General features: G+C 52.6%; 1 long non-coding RNA gene across 1 annotated transcript in view; it reads right to left on the reverse strand.

The window, feature by feature from the left end:
- Positions 1 to 1,483: 1,483 nt before the first annotated feature.
- The window catches only part of LOC125089990 (uncharacterized), a 31,884-nt gene continuing 17,699 nt past the window's right edge, over positions 1,484 to 15,668 (reverse strand). Inside the window, exons 2-3 of the long non-coding RNA XR_007124122.1 lie at positions 4,400 to 4,515; positions 1,484 to 1,961 (exon numbers count right to left, since the gene is read on the reverse strand). This is a non-coding gene — a long non-coding RNA (uncharacterized LOC125089990). The remainder of the gene's footprint in view (positions 1,962 to 4,399; positions 4,516 to 15,668) is intronic.

Consider the following 15,668-nt stretch of genomic DNA (forward strand, 5'->3'; position numbering starts at 1 on the left):
TGGAGCTAAAATGGAATCCCTTTAAGGAGCATGTACAAAATAGATCATCCCTTCTTTCTTAAGTACATCTGTGAGCCCGCCTGTGATGAATTACTGCAGCCGGAAAGTGGCCACTCCAGAGGGCCTGCCTGGCCAGGTGCACCTCCCAGCCGCTGGCTGCTCCATGGCTTCGCCCTCACCCCGCCAGCACCCGGACGAGGCCCCGCCCCGAGGAGAGCAGGAAAGCTGGGCCAGACTCCACGAGCAGAGTGTGCACACTTTCAAAGCTGCAGAGCTGGGATCGGCTTGCCCCCTGGGCCCCAGGCCAGCAGCCCCTGGGTCGTGAAGGGTTCCACAACCTTAAGGTAACCTTGCATTCCCAGCCAAAAGAGAAGCATGCAATATTACCGTGGGCTCTTGCTTTCCTGGTTGGCGAATCCATTTACATGGAGAATCTTAGAAAATCCTGAAAAGTAGTTGTATTCATAATGAATCTGGCACAAAGAGGCTTTGGTAATTATTTATCGAATGAATGAACAAGTGAGGGTAGGGCTATCTGATGAGGGAGTAAGACTGGGTCCAGGTGCTATCCTGGAGGATGTGGTGGCCCCATAAACCCAGCTGGCAAAGGGTACCTCACTGTGCATTCTGACCTCATTGGCAGAATTTCTGCACCATAGAGAATCACAGCCTGACACTAATTCCCAAACCAACAACTTGGGGAAAACCTCCGAGAGCACCTAGTCCCCAGGCCAAGAATTACAAGAATGAGGGCCAAATCTGACCCACAGACTTTTTGCCCCATACAGGGCTGTTCTTCCTTTTTATTTGAAATCTTGCCACTTAAAAATTTGGAGATTTCTCACAAACGTTCAAATTCCCAGATTCTCCAGGAAGTGGAAAGATCTGGCCCAACTGGGCCCATACTGCCATGTGGTATAGAAGGCCAGAATAGGACTGCAGGTGCCCCATTTAGCAAGGATGCTCACGTCAGTTTGCCGGCCCCTCCCAGCACACCGCACCCAAGTATTTCACCAACCCGGCATCTATGTACACAGCCTCTGGTCTAGTCAATAGCAGACTTGGCAAAAATATGGCCCAGGCCCCCAGAGTGTCCCGTGGCAATGCCAGGGTTAGACGCCAAGCCTCAAGGTTCTCAGTGTCACACTCCCTGGAACCATCTTCCACCCTATCCCCAGGAAAGTGAATTCTTCCCTCCTTTGTTTTGACTTCTATGCCTTGTTCATATTTCTCTCCATGTCCCAGCCAGCCACCCATTTGGACAGGCAGGGACCAACTTTTGAGCCGCATTCTCTCACGCAATCATCTGTGTGTGGTCCTGCCTCTACCCCTGGATGCTGAGCCACTAAGGGCAGGGTGAGTGCAGACACCTCTGTCTACAGTGCCTGGTGCATGGTACATCCTCAGCAAAATCCCTATATCCCTTTCATCACACGGCGTCAAGGCATCCTTCAGGTTCTAGGTCCCAAATCTCGATGGACGCATAGTAACGAAGCCCAAGACCACCATGAACCCCAGCCTCTTCCCCACTCACTTCAAGTCCCTTTTCTCATATAAACCTCCACCCTGAGGGTTCGCTTAGGCCCACTGAGGCTACCAGGGGAAACATCTGTGGACCCCAGAAGGTTCATCCACCCAGGAAGGCAGGGAAATTACTTCCTTCTTTGTGATCCCCATGCTTTGTGTACATGTTCCTTACATCTCCAGACCCAAAGACATGGAGGGGCAGTTCTTCTCGAGCTGACACTAGATCTCACCTGCACGTGAACTTGTGGTTGCCCCTTACAACTTTGCCTTAGCACAATGTGGCTGTGGCATGGAGGCAGGTGCTCATGGGGGCCATGCGGGAAGCACAGAGCAGGAGGGGTGGGCACCCATGATTGTGAGACCGCAGCACCGTGAAATGACTCTGTGCTCCATACCACCGTCCCCTGGGCAGACAGTTCGATGCAATGCCTCTCCTGTTAAAAACAAGAGCACAGTGAAGTCAGATTGTTTACTTTTATCTCTCAAAAGCTGAAAAACAGGTGGGGAGAAAGTAGGAATCCTGTGCCATCCAGGTGTTCCCATCACCTCGTCAAAACTGGTCTAAGGAAGAGGAAAGGCCCACGGCCTGCGTGGGTGTCTGAGCAGGACCCATGTTCCTGCCTAACCTGGTCTTCGTGTGCTCCAACGCCCTGCAGAGCTCGCTGCTGCACCAACCACGAAGGACAGGACAGAGATGGGCATGTGGGGCTGAGGCAGGAAGGTCCCCTTCAGCCCCGTCCAGCTCCCAGAGGCTCAGGGCAGCACAGAAAGACACCACCATTTCCCAGGGAAGAAGGTGCAGTTCTCCGGGAGAGAAAGCACCACACGGAGCTGCAGCTCCTGGCTGCAGGGTGAGGTGCTCACAGGTACGGGCAACACTGAAGGATGTGGGGCCAGTCCCATGCCCACGTGTTCACCACCACTCCATCCCAGGGACAAGGGGATGGGCCATCCCAGACACAACTGAGCAGTTCCAAATTAACTGATTTCCCAGAACTGATTAGACTAGCACAGTGTTTCCAGAAACATAAAGTCACAGTATCTCCCCCACCCACCTGCTACATCTGATTTGGTGGGCCAAGAAGTCATGACCACCACCCACCGGTTCATCCACATCCACTCTCCTGCCACCCCAGAGTCTGTGGAAAAGTGTCTCTCCCAGGAGGAAGAGCCCGCTGCTGCCCGGTGACCGCATGGCCAGCAGGGTGCCAGGACCAGAGGGTGTCTTGACGACAGGGCAGCAGCAGGACCCTCAAGTGAAGTTTTGCAGCTCATCGATAGCTGAGGCAGAAAGATGCACCTGGCAGGGCTTTGGCAAGTGGCCAGGCTGGTAGCCTGAGTGATGGGGCTGTTGCGGGGGCAGGGGTACTCTGCAGCCCACTGTGGAATCCCAGTATCTCTTCCTCCCAGAAGGGCAAACTCCACACCCATCCCTGGGGCGTGCTGCCCCAGCCTCCCACTCTCTGGTGCCGTTCCCAAAGTGTCCCCCCAGGACCACGGTGGGGAAAAGGACTAACCTGTCGACTTGTGCTCTGTTGAGGGCATCTCTGTGGGGCTCCCTGAGAGCTGCTCTGTGCCACAGGGAGGAGGAAGGCACATGAGCCACTCACTAGGGCCCTCCCTATCCTTTTGTCCCTACTTCCTAGGCTCCACTCACCCCTGCGTCCTCTCAACGTATCTTCCCTTTGAATTTGTGCAGTCTCCTCTTCACTCTGCTCCTCCCCACCTCCCTGACAATCCCTTCTGGGTCCTCCAAAATGGAAGAATTTGCGGAAATTCTGACCACAACTTTCCTGGCTTTCATGCCTCTTCCCAATGGCCTTAGGGTCCACACCTCCATGGGAGTGACTGCCATGTATCCAACTCCCATCCAGCCTCTCTCCCAAGCCATCCTCTCACTCCCACCTGCTGGACATGCACTCAGGCTCATGTAGTGCCAGTGTCTCTCATCTCCATCTGTGAACAACCTATGTCTGAAATGGTGCCCTTACTCCCCCCGGAACCCTAAAGCCAGGTGAGACAGGAGGAGAAGAACCCGCACCCTCCAGCGGCATCAGCCTTCCGCGCACACCTTACCAGGGCACTTTCACAAACTTTCCTTAACTTCTGCAGCATATTCTCACCATTTCTACATAGTACCCTTAAAAGGGGTCTCTTTTATAGGGTTTGCTCAGAGAGAAAAGCCACCCCTCCTGGCCCACCACATCCCGCTCATTTCTCCCTCTTCATCGATCTGCTTAAATGCTGCTTGCTCAGGGAAGCCTGCCCTGACCACCAAGACAGGTGAGTCTCCCTGCAATCTGTTCTCTTTCTTCAAAATATTTATCATGATTCCAATCGATAAATGACCTGTGCAATAATTAATCTAATGGGCCCCTTCTCCCTGCTAGACTCCAGACTTCACAGCAGCAGTGATGAGTGACCCCTTGTTTGCATGGTGCCTGTATACCATAGGCATTCAATAAGTGCTTGAATGAGAGAGAGCCAGGCACATTTATTCACTCAAGCATTTATTTTGAACACATGTGAAAACTGGCTACAAGCAAACTGGGATTTTTATTATGTATCCTCGTTTTTCTTGTACCAAGACCACCTACTCAGGCATCTAGTGAGCTAGACATACAGGGCCCACATTTTCTAGAAAGACAGCCCTGCCCTTCTTCAAGGAATGCAGTTAAGCCCTCCCCTTGACAATCCCTACTCCCAAAGTAGAGACCACCAGGGGCCAAACTTCCTAATCCAATGTGAATTCTGGTCCTCAAAGCCCAACATGGCACCCCTGAGCTTCAAAATACCTGGGGGGTCCAGACATACAGCAATGCTGCCCTGGTACCCATCACTGGCCCCAGCGTGGCCAGTATGGAACACCTACCTCTTCAGAAGCTGTCTCCTTCTTCTGCTGGGCTCCATCTCATCACCACCCATCCACATGACAGTATCTTGCAGATGTAGAGAGTTTTTTCATTGCACAAGTAACGGATGCTCATCCTGGAGAACTGTGCACAAATGGAGAAGCAAGAGAAACCACCCATGATTCCACCACCCGTCTAGACCACTGCCACTGTTGGCATTTTGGTATGACCCTTCCGTGCTTTCATTATTTGCAGTGGTCTCCTTCTCAGTGAGCTCTATGCTTTGGGGTGCCTGGGCCTCAGTCCTTGGACTTCGTCTCCTCTCCAGTTACACTCCCATCCTTGGTGCTCCCTCCAACCCCACGGCTTGAAGTACCAGCTTCTAGCTGTCTGCTGCAATAGCCCCTCTCAACCCCGCCTCCCTCCCCAGCTGTAGGTGCAGAGCTCCCCCAACCCGGTCACCGCCCCTTGGATGTCCAGCCCACACCTCACACTGCACATGTCCACAAATGTCCCCTCAGACCTGCAAAAGGCAGGACTCAACACTGCACCAGGACCTTGCTCACATTACCTGAATCCCACCTCTTTCTGCTCTTTATTTAAAATTCTGATGTTTTGGGGCGCCTGGGTGGCTCAGTGGGTTAAGCCACTGCCTTCGGCTCAGGTCGTGATCTCAGGGTCCTGGGATCGAGTCCCGCATCGGGCTCTCTGCTCAGCAAGAAGCCTGCTTCCCTCTCTCTTTCTCTGCCTGCCTCTCCGTCTACTTGTGATCTCTCTCTGTCAAATAAATAAAAGAAAAAAAATCTTTAAAATTCTGATGTTTTGCTCACCATGAGCTTTTGCATTAATATTGACTTTTCAATAGTGCATTAAAGTATGATTTCGTGGGGCACCTGGGTGGCTCAGTGGGTTAAGCCTCTGCCTTCGGCTCAGGTCATGATCTCAAGGTCCTGGGATGGAGCCCTGCATTGGGCTCTCTGCTTAGCAGGGAACCTGTTTCCCCTCTCTCTCTGCCTGCCTCTCTGCCTACTTGTGATCTCTCTCTCTATGTATCAAATAAATAAATAAAATCTTTTAAAAAAATGATTTCACTTGAAATCATTCATAGGGTTTGTTGGCACTCCCTTACATTTTGCACCTGAGCTCAGTACCTCACCCGCCTGACCCTAGACCCCAAGCCCACCCACCTTAATCACCACTGCCTGTCCAGCAGCCTAGCCACTCACCTCCCATCTCTAGCATCTCTGAGCCCCTGCAGTTTAGCAGGAAACACCTCACGTCTGGGTGGGAAGCTAGCGCTTGAGAAGGTGCCAAAGGGGCAAGCCAGAAGTTGCAATGCAGAAATGCACGGGAGATACTACCCACGGGGGTGAACTCTGACCCGTGGGAAACAGGAGATGGGGGAGCCAGGCACACAAATTCCCTCTTCCCTCTCGCCCGCTGACTACACAGAGACAGAGTTTCTGTGCACAGCCCATCTGGAGAAGACCACCAGCCAAGCAGAGCCACCTGCTGAGCCACCTGCTGCGTCTCCCAGTCCAGCTCAGCACACGGCTTCCCTTCCCTCCTTACGCCGCTCCCCTCTCCCCCACTCTCTCTGTGCACGGCTCACCCCTCCCAAATAAAGTGCCAGTCCCTTCAGTCCTGCCTCAAACTGTTTCCTAGAGTCTGGGCTGTGGCTCATCTTCTTCTGGATTTGCGTTTTATTATCTTGATTTGGTTTGCAGCTCTGAAGGGCATTTTTTTTTAATTTTATTTTTTTATAAACATATATTTTTATCCCCAGGGGTACAGGTCTGCGAATCGCCAGGTTTACACACTTCACAGCACTCACCATAGCACATACCCTCCCCAATATCCATAACCCCACCCCCCTCTCCCAACCCCCTCCCCCCATCAACCCTCAGTTTGTTTTGTGAGATTAAGAGTCACTTATGGTTTGTCTCCCTCCCAATCCCATCTTGTTTCATTTACTCTTCTCCTACCCCCTTAACCCCCCATGTTGCATCTCCTCTCCCTCATATCAGGGAGATCATATGATAGTTGTCTTTCTCCAATTGACTTATTTCGCTAAGCATGATACCCTCTAGTTCCATCCACATCATCGCAAATGGCAAGATTTCATTTCTTTTGATGGCTGCATAGTATTCCATTGTGTATATATACCACATCTTCTTTATCCATTCGTCTGTTGATGGACATCTAGGTTCTTTCCATAGTTTGGCTATTGTAGACATTGCTGCTATAAACATTCAGGTGCACGTGCCCCTTCGGATCACTACGTTTGTATCTTTAGGGTAAATACCCAGCAGTGCAATTGCTGGGTCATAGGGTAGTTCTATTTTCAACATTTTGAGGAACCTCCATGCTGTTTTCCAGAGTGGTTGCACCAGCTTGCATTCCCACCAACAGTGTAGGGGGGTTCCCCTTCTGAAGGGCATTTTTAATATCTAATACAAATTCTCCAGCTCACATCCCCCCCCAAATTTCTGTGAGTATTGTTACTCATTTAATCATCCAAATGAACTTTCCCAGAAGTTAAACTCGGGGGGTGGGGGGACAAAGTCTTACTTCTCAAGACATCTTTGCATTTCTCTTTTTCCAAATCCCACACAAATATTTATTAACCGCTTGGATGTAAGCACAGTCCTGGGCTCCCTGTGACTCCAAGGGAATGATAATCTAGCTGGGAAATGGAAGAGAGTAATTAATAACCTTTAAATAAGCCCCGGGGTTGATGGGGGTATCTCGGTTCGCACAGAGCCAGATCTGGAAGCTCCATGAAGGTCCTTGTGGGGACCCCCGATAGAGGGTAGAGTCCTGGTCCCTCTAACCCCCAAGCCCCTCCCCCCAGCAGCCTGGAAGAGGAATGACTGCAGAGGCAGGGAGCACAAGAGGGAATGGGAATGTCAGCAGAGGCTTCTTGAAAAGCAGATAAGCTTCAAGGAAAAGAGAAAGTGAAACATCATTCCAACAAGGAAAGACATCTGCGGAAGTGTCCAAAAACAATTGTGATTCGATTCCAGAAAGGACCCAGAAGCATCCACACCCCAGTGGACAGGGAGAGCAAACAGCAGGCACTCATAAGTGCGGAGGCGGACAGCTGGAGGTCAGCTCCTCCTATGAGAGCTTGTGTGTGTCCCCTGAGAATGTTGCTCTTGACTTCCCCACATGGCCCCGAGTGGGCAGAGACCTCAGCTTGTCCCACACACTTTGTTCAGCAGCCTGTGTGTTCCTGCTAAAGGGTTCTGGGGAAATGGCCCTGGGCCAGGACAGTGACGCCCCACCCTTGTTTTGCAGGATTTTTAAATTATCTTCAAATGCTCAATTTTCATAAACCTCTCAAAACAAGATTTGCCTTGGAAATAATACTTCTTACTATGGTGGTGGTCTGCGTGCTTTGTAAAAGTTCTGCAATCAAAATCAATTCACAGGACCATAAGGTGTCATCTACCAAGAACTATGCACGAGACTCCACACAGGTGCCACCTTGGAGAACCGCAGGACCCACCCCCCCGCTGTGGGCAGGCATGTTCTCCCCGTATGCCCCCTGCGGTTATGACGGGACTGGATCATGCTTTAGTGAATGGATGGATGGATGGATGGATGAATGAACGAGGACAACTGAGCAGACTCTGAGAAATGGTGGTCTTATGAACAGAGCGCCTGGAGATGCAAGAAAGAGAGCAGCGCGGAGCACGGGATACGGCTGAGGGGGTGAAAGCACCAGCCTCGAAACCCAGTTCCTCAGCTGCCAGGAGACGGAGACTGCCCACATCATCCAAGTAGCAGCGCAAAGTGTCCAAACAGTAATTCCTCAGAAGACAAATGCCATCTTGGGAGGTCGTGGGGTTGCGGGGGGGAGGACTAGGGGCGGACACACACAGGACATGCAGGGGAAGACACGCTCTTAAAACAGCCATTTCAGAACCGTCTAGAAGATCCTGATTTGGATATTTCGGGGAGTTGGGAGGGTCTTTGCAAAGTATAGGGTTAGGGCCCTAGGTGTGTGTTTAGCCCTTAAGTAGGGCCACTGACCACACAGGGCAGGAAGGGGTGGGGGGAGCCAAGGAGGTGGAGGGGGAGGGGTGGGGCCAGAAGGGGTAGGGAGGCAAGAAGGTTGGGGAGGGATGGGGCTGAGGAGTCGGGGGAGGCAAGGAGGAAAGCTTGGGGTGATAATGAACATCTCCGAGTGCTGGCAGGGGGTGGGAGACCTTTAAAGACCTTCTTCTAAGTCCCCCCCCCACTTTCCCCAAGAAAAAGTCTCAGCCACCAACTCCTGATGGTGTGCTTCCTACAGGTGACTGCCGTGACAACAGTGGGTGAGGGAGGAGGTGCCTGCCCAACAAATGGACACTCAAAAGGGAAGACCAAGCCTCCTCAGTTACAAGAGCTATAAAGAAATACAACTGTTGTGATGTGACACAGCGACAGCAAGACCCACAGAAGCTGTGCCATCAGGAGGCCAAGACCCAAATGCCGAAATGCATTTTGCACACAAAAGGAATGGCAAATGCTCAGGCCCAAACATGAGGAACCCAGAGGTCAGTGGCTCCCGCACATCAGGGACAGTGACCTGAGGTAGAGGTCAGGCTGGGCCCACATCAAGGAGGGCCTTGGAGGCTGTGATGAGAGGTTAGAGGTTTGTTCTAATAGAATGGGGAGCCATTGTAGGGTTTCAGGCAGGGGCCAGTGAGAAGGTGGCCATGTGCAAGGCAGGAAGAGAGCTCACACCAGAGCCCAATCACACTAACACACTCATCTCAGCTTCCAGCCTCCAGGGCTGCAAGAAAACTGATTTGTGCCGTGTAAGCCACTCAGCCTGTGCTACTTTGTTACAGGGGCTCAAGATGACTAAGACAGGGATCCTACAGCCATGTTGCACTTTGCCCTGCCCCACCTTCTTTAGCACGCCTCAGAGCACTGGGGGCAAAGGGAAGTCAAGTTTTAATAGAGCGTTAAACTCTGCAGAAGCCGACAGCCCCGGTCTGCACATTGCACCCGGCAGAGGGGACCTCCTCACCCTTCCCAGCTCTGCGCCAGCTTGTTCGTGTGTTTCATTATAACCCCGTCATCACGGTCACACAGCATCAAAAACTCCCACAAGCACCTTCTCTGAACGTAGAAAAAAGAAAGAAAAGAACACCTCCACCAAAGATCTCAGAGGAAGGTGTGTATAAGTGGTCTCAGGTACTCCAAACAAGCCCGGCGTAGGGGGTAGGTACCGAGACCGTAACTCCTGCGACTCTGAGTCATTGCATGATCTTGACCACACACAGCACCCGATCGCTGGGCTGTTGTTTGTGTCCTTTGTCCCTTGTAATCCACCATCACATCCGTGTGTACAAAGCACATAAATAAAAGGGGAAAGACAACACGACCATGTAGGAAAGCAAGTCGGCCTCGGCATTAAGACTTTCAAAGGTGGTCCTACGTCACATGCTATGACTCGGGCCAGCCCACAGTTCCAGTTAAGACCCTGGAATTTCCTCACTGTGCAGAGCATCACTATATGCCGCTGTTTGGGTCTCTGATTACACTGTCCCAGCTGGGCACCGAGGGAAGCCACAAGAGGTCTAATGAGGAGCAGCTGGCCAGCGGGCCCCAGGAAGCGACAGCACTTCTGTCTCTGGTGAGACAGAAGACACCCTCTGTGTCCTTGCCAGCTCCTGAGAGCCAGAATCACAGTTGACTCAGACACTGCCTTGCCCTCAAGGAGCCCTCCAGTCATATGAGAAGGACAGATGGCAAGACAAAAACATGAGCAAGAAGTCTGGGGACCCACATGAAAAAATGATCAGCATGGGGAACACAAGAAGGCCTCACGGAGGGAATCACTTGTGTGCTGGCTCTTGAAGATCAGACTGGGTTTCTGTGGGCAGGAAACTCTCTTCTGTCCCTTTTCTTGGCCCCATTTCTTCCCTTGCTGACTGGAGGGCTCTGGCTCTACCTGATGGAGAGTGGGTGTGGTCCCTTGAACCCATCCCCTTTTCGATATTCGTCTCTGCACACATGCTCAGAGGGGTCCGTGCCAGGCTCTCCCCACCAGGCACACACAGAGCCTGGGGCACCCTCTCTACACTGGACAGTGGTTAAGTCCCTCCGGGGACAGTAGGCTGTCCCCACTCTGCCCAAGGGAGCAGACATCTTTGGGTGGGCAGGTGGATAGAGGTAGACTAATGCTTGGGTGGAGCACTCAGAATCCTAGAGCTTCATAGTCTTGGAGCTTCTATGAAGCAGGAGCATTTTTATTTTCCCCATTTTACCAGGAGGACAACGTAAATCCCCAAAGTGGTAACACAGCTACTACCTGTCTGCGTCTGTAGCTGACCCTAAGCTCTGTGCACTTTCAGGCATCCAGTGAGGAAGAGAGGGCGGATGGGCTCCACACACGGGCATGGACATTCACTCGGCATGCGTGCCCTGAGCACCCACCTCTTTTCCAGGGTGGGTGGGGGAGGGGGGCCCTAGCCTAGTCATACCCCAGAAGTTGGCTGAGCAGAGGGCGCTGCAGGGGAATGAAGTTCCAGCACAAGGAGACAAGCTGCTCCACAGACCATGGTCTCTGAAAGGGGCACCTGTCACCAATTTCCCATCAGGGGAAAGGTTATCATGTGAGCTGTAGAACCTAAGAGCCCAGTTCCAAGTCCCAGCTCCATGCTTGCTGACCCTGGGCAAGTAGCAGGCTAGCTTGCTCCTCCGGGAAGTGAGAGGCATAAGGGTCCCCCACCCCGTGGGAGAGAAGAGTATTGACTTCGCAAGCAGTGGAAACTGACAAGCCCCGTGGCGCGGGCACCCTGCACGTTCCACGTGAGTGCTGCTGTGATTGGAGGGGCCGTTAGGATCACACGGCATACAAGCTAGGGATTCTTCTACACACACGCAATGTCATGGTGTGGTATATGCACGGAAGCGTAGGCCATGTGGGAAGCATTGGATGTAGTGTGGCTGACTCTTCCAGGGGCTTGCTCCTCACGCTGGGACCACCGCCCCCCCGTCCTGGATTTTACCCACTGACTGCCTCTCTGGCTTGGGGACCAAGCCCGGGTGGGGTGACCAGCCATCTGGTTTGCCAGATAGAGGACATTCCTAGGCTGTGGGCTTTCAAAGTGCCAGGATCAAGAGAGTCCTGGGCAGACCAGGACAAGTTTGTCAATGTCCAGAGCCTGGGTAAAGGAAACCATCTGAACCCGGGGGCTTCCAGGACAGATGGAGACCGCCAGCCTCTGCTCTCACCTACAGCCTGGCAGTGATGGCCAGTCCAGCAGGGGACCAATCTACCATTTCCCCAGACCACTCAACCTCCAGGCGGAATGGCTTTTAATATCAGCCTGGTTTCCCATATGGCCACCTTTCTGAGATCAGAAAAGGTTCTCTAAAGAAAATGACATTAATGGACCAGAAGAATTTTTCTTCAGGGAGATGGGGGACACTTCCAGAGTCTGACTCCATTTTCCAGCTGAGGAACCCAAAAGTTTACACGATGTACCATGGTAAGGCATCAAGTTGGCAACTAAAGTCTGTTTAAGGGTGATGGTCACACTCCTAAGACCTTCCTCTCCCCACTGAGAGCCATGATGAGTCCCAGAACCCAGGGCACTGTCATTCATCCCCAAGATAGGCAGTCACATTGCAGAACTCAGCTCTAGAAACCGTCAGCAAAAGGACCCTCTGTAACTTGTGTAACAGAAGTCCACTCCAGCACATGGCCAGGGGCTTTCTGGAAAGCAATGCTGTCCATCAGCTACATGCAAACAAACATTTTACCTGATGCTGCAGGGCATCGCATCCCCACTGCTACAGACATGACCCTCGATTGAACCCAGTCAGGCCCTGATCTTCTCCTGAACAACCAATTAATAAGGTCGTATTTGGAAGGCAGATTGCTTCCTTCACCAGACATTGGGATAGCTACCCACCTCCCCTCCTTGCATTTGCCAGTTTTCTATTGATAAGAAAACTCTGTCTCTGCCTCCATAGAAGGTCAAGCAAGTCAACACTTGCTGGGGTGCTGAGACCAGGCCCCCATAAAATGCCTTGAGAGACAGTGAACTTGCAGGAGGCATGGTCTTCTCTAACGACCCAAGGACGAGAAGCAGCCACAAGCAAGAGCCTCCTGGGCCACCTGGCGAACGTGACTTTGTCTCTCCATTCTTGGATCTGCAGATGTCCAAGAGAATGAGCAGGGGCAGGTCATATAGGCATGTCTGGCTAGGGTGACCACAGCAGCCAGCTCAGTTGAACCTCCTCAGGAACAGTCACTAGGAAACATTCCTGCCCTACTAGCCTCCTTTTGCAAGAGCCATGGCCATCTCTGCCCTTCCAGCCTCCCCGGCCCAGACCCCCAGGCGGGGAAGCAGATTGTGGACAGAGAGTGAGCTGGACCCTAGGAAATGGCCGCTATGTGGAGCTGAGACCTCACCCTTTTTGAAGGGTCCAGGGGTGCCCTGTTCCAAGCTGCTCCCACTATCAGTCACAGGCACAGGCTTTCTAGAGGAGAAAAACACTGTTTAGGGAGGGCGCTTTTTAACAATGCAAATTCGTGTTTTAGCCAGCAGAGGCAGAAGGCAGGTGACAGAAGCCATATGTGCCATGCCCTCCTGCCCACAGTCCCCTCTCCCCCACCCCTTCTCCCTCTGCCTACTGTGAGACTATGCCCCCACTCAGCTCTCAAGAAGTGGTAAGAAATCTCCAGCCCAACAGCTTGATCATGGGGATACATCAAGTATAGTCACAGAGTACCAGGATGCGGTATAGAGAGCAGGGACACTTCCTCCCCATCTACACCCTTTTATAAGCCCCAATGTCAGCCCACCCACAATCAGCAAAACACCACAGGAAACTTCCAAATAAGGAGCAAAGGGGCAAAATGCATAAGGGGGCAGGCAGACACCCTAAATGAGCAATGCCAGCCAGGTGTAAGAAACACAACTGTGTTGGGACCCCTGGGTGGCTCAGTTGGTTAAGCGTATGCCTTCGGCTCAGGTCATGATCCCAGGGTCCTTGGACTGAACCCCACATCGGGCTCCCTGCTCAGCAGGAAGCCTGCTTCTCCCTCTGCCTGCTGCTCTCCCTGCTTGTGTGTTCTCTCACTCTCTCTGACAAATAAATAAATAAAATCTTCAAAAAAAATAGAAAGAAAGGAAGAAAGGAAGGAAGGAAGGAAGGAAGGAAGGAAGGAAGAAAGAAAGAAAGAAAGAAAGAAAGAAAGAAAGAAAGAAAGAGGAAAAAACACAACTGTGCAAATCAAAGTCTACAGGGGCAGCCATTGTGCAGGGCTGGGAGAGAGCAGCGGGGCTCACAGTGAACTGCAGAGCATGGCCTCCTTTAAAAGGAGCAGCCCAATTAAATTTTTAAAAAGAAGACATAAATAAAAGGAGCAACCTTCGGGGTGCCTGGGTGGCTCAGTCAGGTAAGGACCCAACTCTTGGTTTTGGCTCAGGCAGGATCTTGGGTTGTGGGATCGAGCCCCAAATCAAGCCCTGCGGCCGGCCTGAAGTCTGCTGGAGATTCTTTCCATCTTCCCACAGGCTGAGAGCCAGCGCAGAGCCTGCTCAGGGGGTTCTGCCCTCCCAGGAGCTGGCCTGCCCACCCCCCCACTTCTGCTCTGCTGGTGATGCCAGGACTTGATCTCAGAGAGCAGTGGGGAGACCAAGGAGAGAGGGTCTGGTCCTGTATGGCTGTCCAGGGCCCTTCCACAATGGGCTCCGGGAGCTCGCTGCTGACACTCCCAGCAGTGACCCTTGCTGGGCTGGTGGCACAGCCATGGGCAGCAGCAGCAGGCGGGGGAGGGTGCAGGTCCCCCCAGTCCTTGGTACTGCTGTCACCCCAATTGCAAAAGGTGTTTGAACGAAATTAAACTCCACGGGAAAGTTCTGTCTCCCTGTCAAGTCAGCACCATTTCCAAGGGTCTGTGATTGACATGACTCTTAATGTGCATTTTTAAACATGAGACCATTTTGTGTGCAAATATTACAGGAATATGAATTCCTTGGTCCAGTGATCCCAAGGCTTCCTTTCCTGCTTAGACACCCAAGGATGAAATTGCCCTTGAATGTTATCCTACTCCTCTATTATTTTTATCTGGGGTTCCAGAGCACAGATGAAGCACACTGGGGAAACATAATTCTGTGGCTGCTTCCAGGAACCTGTTCATGTGCTTGTAACCCAGCCAGTCCAGTGCCCTTTCCCATGGCCCTGTCAGCCTGCCTGGCAACAGCTCAGGTGAGATGACCCCATGATGTCCCCAGGGGGACCCTAGGCTCCAGCCTTGGGTCTCTTGTCGACGCTGGATAAGGCCAGCTTCATGTACCTGCCACTGCTCCGTGCTCAGAGGCCCTCACCAGAAGGGCCCTGCACTGGGTTTAAGGCTCTGCTATGGTGTCTTGAAGTTCTTCACTAATTTTGCAAAAACAGGGCCTGTATTTTTATTTGACCCCAGCCCCCACAAGTCACACAGCAGCCCTGCCTTGGAGGGCTCATACCCCAACAACTACACCATTGCGGGGCTCAACTTACGGGGGAATTCTCCATCCCAGGAGATACCAGGTAAAGGCCCACTGCCTCAAACTTGGGGCCACCTTCACAGCCAAAGAAGCCTCAGCTAAAGCTGTTGGCATGTGGTCGCAGAGTCCCAGCCAGGGCCAGGAGACTAGTAGGGGAGTCCAGAAGCCTGCACAGAGGGAGGGAGGCACTCACACAGGACTGCAAGAGTGTAAGATGGGTACTGTTGGCTTCTTGGAGGAGGGGGTCCAGAGCTGGGGCTGAACTGAATGGGGAACCGGATGGGAGGTGGGGTCTGGAGAAGCCATGAGAATGGGAGGGGAATGTGTGGAGTACAGGAAGTTGAAGTGGGATCAGCAGGCTGGGGGTCCTTGAATGGGAGGATGGTGTCCGGAGGCCCCTTTCCCAGGCCACGCCAACCACCAAGCAGCAACTTTACATTGCCTCCCAGGGTCACGGACCCTGCCGGCTCCCAGGCATCGCCTGGCCTCTCATCTCCCCGCACAAAGGCTGCTCTAATTCTCCTTGCAGCCTGGGTGAGAGGCAGGGAACAATGCTATCTGCGTGTGGTGGCACCCAAAATACGACTGTCATTTATTCCGTTATGTGAAATTAGAGCACGCCTTGTAGCCATAATGAATCATTCCCTTCTTGCCTCGGCCACGGTGTCAGGCAGGAGCTCGGCATCCCCCATTCAGGGCCCTTCACTTCACTGCAGGCTAATAATAACCCACGCGGGTGAGCCACATCTTCCCCACACAATGCAGGGCCTGGACGGGCATCGTG

The sequence above is a fragment of the Lutra lutra genome, chromosome 17, assembly GCF_902655055.1.
Source record: "Lutra lutra chromosome 17, mLutLut1.2, whole genome shotgun sequence".
In the NCBI taxonomy this organism is placed as follows: Eukaryota; Metazoa; Chordata; class Mammalia; order Carnivora; family Mustelidae; genus Lutra; species Lutra lutra.